Source organism: Aedes aegypti, chromosome 1 (assembly GCF_002204515.2).
Source record: "Aedes aegypti strain LVP_AGWG chromosome 1, AaegL5.0 Primary Assembly, whole genome shotgun sequence".
Classification (NCBI taxonomy): Eukaryota; Metazoa; Arthropoda; class Insecta; order Diptera; family Culicidae; genus Aedes; species Aedes aegypti.
In genome coordinates this window covers 304,609,461-304,615,460 of record NC_035107.1, presented here as the reverse complement: position 1 = coordinate 304,615,460, position 6,000 = coordinate 304,609,461, and the positions used below count along the sequence as shown (strand labels likewise).

Genomic DNA, 6,000 nt, shown 5'->3' with positions numbered 1-6,000 from the left:
AATTTCAGAACGAAATCCCCAGACGAATTTCTAGACAAAAATCCCAGAGGATTTGCTTTTGGAAAACTCCTGAGGAATTCCTGGAGAAAATCCTTAAAGGAATTCTTAAGGTAATCCCAGGATTAATTCCTGGAGCATATGGTCAGAGGAATTTCTGGAGGAAATTATCTGGAGAAATTCCTGACAAAAATCACCGGAGTTCTTGGGGATATTCCCGGAGGAACCCCTGGAGGAAATTTCCGGAGAAATTATTTTTAGAAATTCCCAGAGAAATACCTGCAGAAAAACTCCGGAAAAAAAACTCGAAGAAATTTCTGAAGAACAACCCAGCAGAAATTCCTTAATGAAATTCCCGGTGGAACTCCACGAGAAAATCCCCGGTGAAATTCTTGGAGGACATCTTCGGGTGAATTTCTGGACGAAATCCCCGGAGGAATTCTTGGTAAAATTCTCCGGAGGAATTACTGGAGCTGATTCCCAGAAGAATTGATGGAGGCAATCTCCAGAGCAATTTATGGAGAACGTCCCCGGTGGTGCTTCTGGAGGAAATCCTCGAAGCAATTTCGCCCCTTGGTGCGGGCACACTGTATGCGGCCCTTGTGGAAGTCACAGATGTAGATGTGCCTTGTTGGCGTTGATCACGATCTGCAGCAGTTGATTCTTGCTCGGGAGTGTCTCAAGGCGACACACCAGTTGAGGAATATTTCCGAATATGCACCGCAACGTTAATCCGACCTGCATGGCCAGACAGCTGTGAATGTACTCTTCATTCAATATTGTTCCTTTTTTTACTTACCTCAAGAGTGGGAACTAGAGACGGTGACTGGTGACTGTTCAGCGAAAAAAATCCGAACTGGTAAACAAACATGTGTCAAACCAGTTTTGGAACAGTTCAAATCGTGGTCCAAATCCGACCAAAAATGGACCACGAAGCTAGCCTGTTCCAAAAAAATAGACCAGAAAACTGGTATAGAATAAAATTGGAACATTATTTGCAACACCGGTGCAAGCTCCAATTTTAAACATGTTCCAAAAATTTGGAACCAAGCCGTAATTTGGACCACCGGTGAAGTTGCCCTTATCAATAGTGGTTTCTGCGCTCGTGTACATACACGTTAAATGTCACCAACACTACTTAAAGATTGCTGGTTGAAAATATAAACAAAGATCAGCTGTTCCCAGCAAAATCAAATGGCAGTATTTTCAACCAGCAAATTTGCGCATGTGTTCGTGACACCGCTCGGCGAGAGCTCAATAACGAAGGTCATAGGTGTCATCTATTGTTCGGCAATGACAAACTGTATCCATTTGCTTAAGTCTTTGGAATAATGGAAAAGTATTTAGGGGCGGTCCATTAATTACGTAAGACAATTTTCGGGGTTTTTCAACCCCCCCTCCCCCCATGGTAAGATTTTTTGTATGAAAATTAAAAATAAATTGTATGGCGCGTAAGAAATCTCAAACCCCCCCTCCCCCCATAAACCCTTACGTAATTAATGGATAGCCCCTTAGTTTGTGACTATAATTGACCCAATTCCATATTCGTACACCTAACAAAAAAAAATGTACAACATTCAAAACTAATTTTAACGGACTAGATGATTGCTTAAGTTCTTTGTTGTGTTGTTTAGATGTAGTAGAGTACATTTGGAAAATTTATAAGCGGACATATTTGAAACATAGGAAAAATTCCACTTTTCCCATGTTTTTTGTTGAAATATTCGGTAAGTCAATATGCTATAAAATATTTGGCAGATGCTGACTATCAGCACTGAACTGAAACTTGGAAATATATCCTCAGCATGCCTTGACGAACCGTCATTTTTTTTTGTTTTTCTTTCTGTCAATCAAATGAAAATTTTGTTTGAATTTGCGGAAAAAATCTTATTCGTTTTTGTTATACTTCATAATGAACGCTTTATTTTATTTTAGGCTTAAATAAGTTGGTTGACCATACCCCTCCCCTTGGTTATGCGACCTTGCCGCGATGGGAGGGCATAATCCATTAGCCCATATGATGGAAACCAAAGGCGTAACCTGTAGTGGTGGTATCACATTTTGGCATTTTTTGCTTATAGCCGCGTCATAATTCATATGGCATAGACGCAATAATATCTCGGATGTGATCCAACGGACATTCTGCGTCATTGATAGAATTGATGCCCATTTCAAATAATTAATCTATTCGAAGTGGACATTAATACTATCCGCGACGTTCAGTTTGCCTTTTGCTAACCAGAATGATCCGTAGCCACTCTTACTATTAGCTAGCTAGAAACATCGTTATCATATACGACGTAGGGAATATTACTCTGAGGATAATGATTAGTAGATTCACTGAGTAGAAATAAGTGGCGTCAATCTTATTTTAATATGGTTTTTACATTGCCATAATAAAAAATACCTCTTTTGTAACAACGGTATAAATAATCTAATTCCAGCTTCATTCTCGCAAAATTTATAAGTAGAAAGTAGGCGTTATGAAGCAATGCATTTGCCACCGAAAAGTGAATCTTGTAGGAGACTGTAATAGAAGTCTAATGTAACTTTACTCGTAAATATTCACTATAAAATGACTTGACTAAAAGTGACTTTTTTCTTTAAGGATATATGAACGTAATGACCAATAAATACTTTTAACAATAAAAAAGAAATTAACTAGAACTACTACTAAACAGCCTAATTTTGTTAATACTTGACGACAATTGACATTTAAGACTCTAATCTTACGAAAAGACAGGAGTAATCAGAATAGCACTTAAATAACAAATTATTCAAAACCATTTCGACTAGACAGTATTAGTAATGACACTACTACACTACTATTTCAAACAAATTCTGATGGAGCTGCTGATTTTCACAATGCTTCCTTTTCTCAGAAGCAAGGGAATATGGGTATTTAAAAAAAACTACCAAGTCACAATACTAATAAAAAACAGTGTTCATGTGGGCGCCATTGCCTAGTCCGTCTGAGTATTGGTCCTGGTAGAGGAGAAACTTGGCAAAAAGCCAGACCGAGGGTTCAGCCTTGACAAGTTAAGCTGTCAGGCAGCTCCAACTGAATACCATACAAAAAAAAAAAAAAAAAAAAAAAAAAAAAAAAAAAAAAAAAAAAAAAAAAAAAAAAAAAAAACAAAAAAAAAAGTTGGTTGACCATACCTCCCAACAACTTGAAGGAGAAATATCAAAAAGACCCGGCTTAGCTCTTTGAATTTCGCAAGAATGAAATGGATCAAACATTCCACGGTAAATAGCTGGGCATGGCATACCATTGGTACCTCGCGTACCTGCAGGAATAAAATAGACCACTTTGTGTGGTCCTACGCCTCTTGTCCAGCAACTCCTATCCCTACCTCCTCGTGGTACTGGCCGGGGTACGAGTAACCTTGGGAAGATCGGGTAACCAACCCCGGTGGGAACCTCGGTCATATGCTGACAAAGAAGGGGGGGGGTTTGCTTTTGCTCCTGCAAACCTGGACATCATTGTCACAGATTTCATTAAGCTCTCGCCGAGCGATGTCACAAACACATGCGCAAATTTTCTGATTGAAAATACACCCGTTTGATTTTGCTGGGAACAGCTGATCTCTATTTATATTTTCCATCAGTACTTTTTAAGTTGTGTTGGTGACATGTAACGTGTATGTACACGAGCGCAGAAACCATTATGGCAAGAATTTTTATTGAAGCCAGAGCTGGAGTCGGCAGATTCCATGGCGTAATATTGAGCACGATTTTAACTCTGGGTAATATTATCACTGGGAGATGTTTTCACAAAACCTTGTTGAAATTACACGGTAGCAGAGATCTAAATTTTCCAGACAACAATCCCTTGACTGATTTGAATTCTATTTACGGAAATGTTGTACCGTACTGCATTGTTTCAATTATTTAGCCTGTAGCTCAAAAAGGTATTGCGGCCATGATCTAAATGAAACCTAAAAAAACAAAAGGAAATGATTATTAAGCGATGAAAGCATTATTAATGCAAATCGGAATTAGATTTAAGTTTGAGTGACAGAAAAGCAACGAAAATTATTTCAGTGAGAGATGGGTTACTAAGGATTTATTTTCGAGTTTCAGTTCAGTGGTGATAGTCAGCTTCTGTCAAAGATTTTATAGCATGGCTAGCGTAAAAGCTGGATTGTTGGACTTAATTTTTTTCAACATCACGTCCTTAAGAATGATTACTGCGAATATTGTACAAGTTTCAAAAAATTATAATTAGTTTTAGAGTAGCTAGGAGTGGATATCGAAAACATATAGTTTTGGAACATAGGTAATATAAAATTTATAACAAATCAAAAACCAAAAAGTTTGGTCAATTTCTCTCAGTTTGGCTCCTAAATGGATAAACATAATACATAGTTAATTTTCCCATCAAAACATTGCGTAGTTAATATTTTTAATTTTCATTTTACTACCAAACATGATTACAAAGATTTATAGAACAAACACAGAGAAACAGACGTCACACTTCGAACAAACTTTCTTCGAAAACATCGTAAGTAATTCAAATCAAAATACGTTGGCGCACTAGCGTGATCTGACGGCTGCTTGGCCAAACTCGACGTCAGCCATGTTGAACATTCTCAGATGTCAACAAGAATGTCATTGCAACACACGCACACAAATTTACCTCCTCGCTCACCTCGCTGTAGATCGTGTTGTTTACAAAAGTTTACTCGGTTTTTTCTGATAGACTTCACAGGGGAATTATTCATACAAATCGTATTTCAATCGTTGCGTGAAAGGTAAGTAAAATGCAATTGTTGCTAGCGGAAAACCTCTGGATATTTTTTTTTTGTTTTCAGTTGGAATCCGCCACGAAGAAACGCTGCAACAACGCAGTTAAAAATAGGAATGGAATTACAGACGAGTACCCAGCAGGAACCTGCAACGACTAATGGTAATTAGGCAAACCGGTGGGCAATTGTAGGGAGCGGTCCGCCATCCGACAATACTCCTAGCAGATACAAACCAAACACGTCGTCTGGACCGGCACCTAAAACATGGGGAACTACGAACGGAAAAACGGTTCGAATCCCGAAAGGAAGGAAGCATGTCAGCTGAATTTCCGAGGAAATTCTGGCTGCCGCACTTGGACAACGCCGTAGATGGAGTGGCAACATCGAGTTGAAAACCCTACATCGGAAGTTGGAACGTTGCTTACTGATCATCATGGAGGAAGTGTTGATGATGGTCGTTTTATAGTACAGGTACTGCCGATAAACTACCAGTGGAGATTTATTTTTGGCCGTCTCACTTCCTCTTCTCTTTGTAACGAATGCAAAATAAAAATTTTGAAAATTTTTGTGGACTGAATAGTATAGACCTCGGCTAGATCCCCCTTACAGTCCCTGTAGTTTATGAGCAGGCCGTACAAGAGCCACAAGTTTAATCCTCAATATTGAAAAATTTTAAAATAATAACAATAATAAAATTTAGCAAACATATAACTTTATTGATTACATGCTATCATAGTTCCAGAAGCTTCATCTTCTTGACATAACGGCCGCATTTGAAGGAAGCCTGCTTCTCAGCTTAGTTTTATTTATTTATTTATTTTAACTAAAATTTTGAAAGAGGGAAAAACCCCTTTGAGTGATCACTTAATTAGATCTTCTCAAAAAGGCACAAAACCTCTTCATCTGTTTTAAAACGTTATAATAAATATCTTATAAACTAAAGGCTCACTCGGATAGAACCATAACAGAGCCAGATTCTTGATCTTCTGAAACGTTCAATCAGAAAAAAGGGAAATAATCACTCTTGGTAGGTGAACTCTCAGCTTAGTGTTCTATGAGCATTTCATAACTGCAAGCGAACTGTGAAGGAGCTCGACCCCTCCGTATTGGATTTCGTGATCTGAATTGTGTAAAACGTCAATACTTTCAAATTCGACTTCGGGTGAATCGATCGGATCGCCATGGTGTTCAGGGTCCGGGGACTGGCTGTCCAGGTACTCGACGTCTTCAAACTCTGGGTTTGCTTCTTGAT

General features: G+C 38.5%; 1 long non-coding RNA gene across 1 annotated transcript; it reads left to right on the top strand.

Annotated features, from left to right (window-relative positions):
* The first annotated feature begins 4,510 nt into the window (after positions 1-4,510).
* On the top strand, positions 4,511-5,280 carry LOC110674696. The gene is made up of 2 exons (XR_002499104.1): positions 4,511-4,754; positions 4,815-5,280. It is a non-coding gene; the product is annotated as an uncharacterized LOC110674696 (long non-coding RNA).
* Positions 5,281-6,000: the final 720 nt, after the last annotated feature.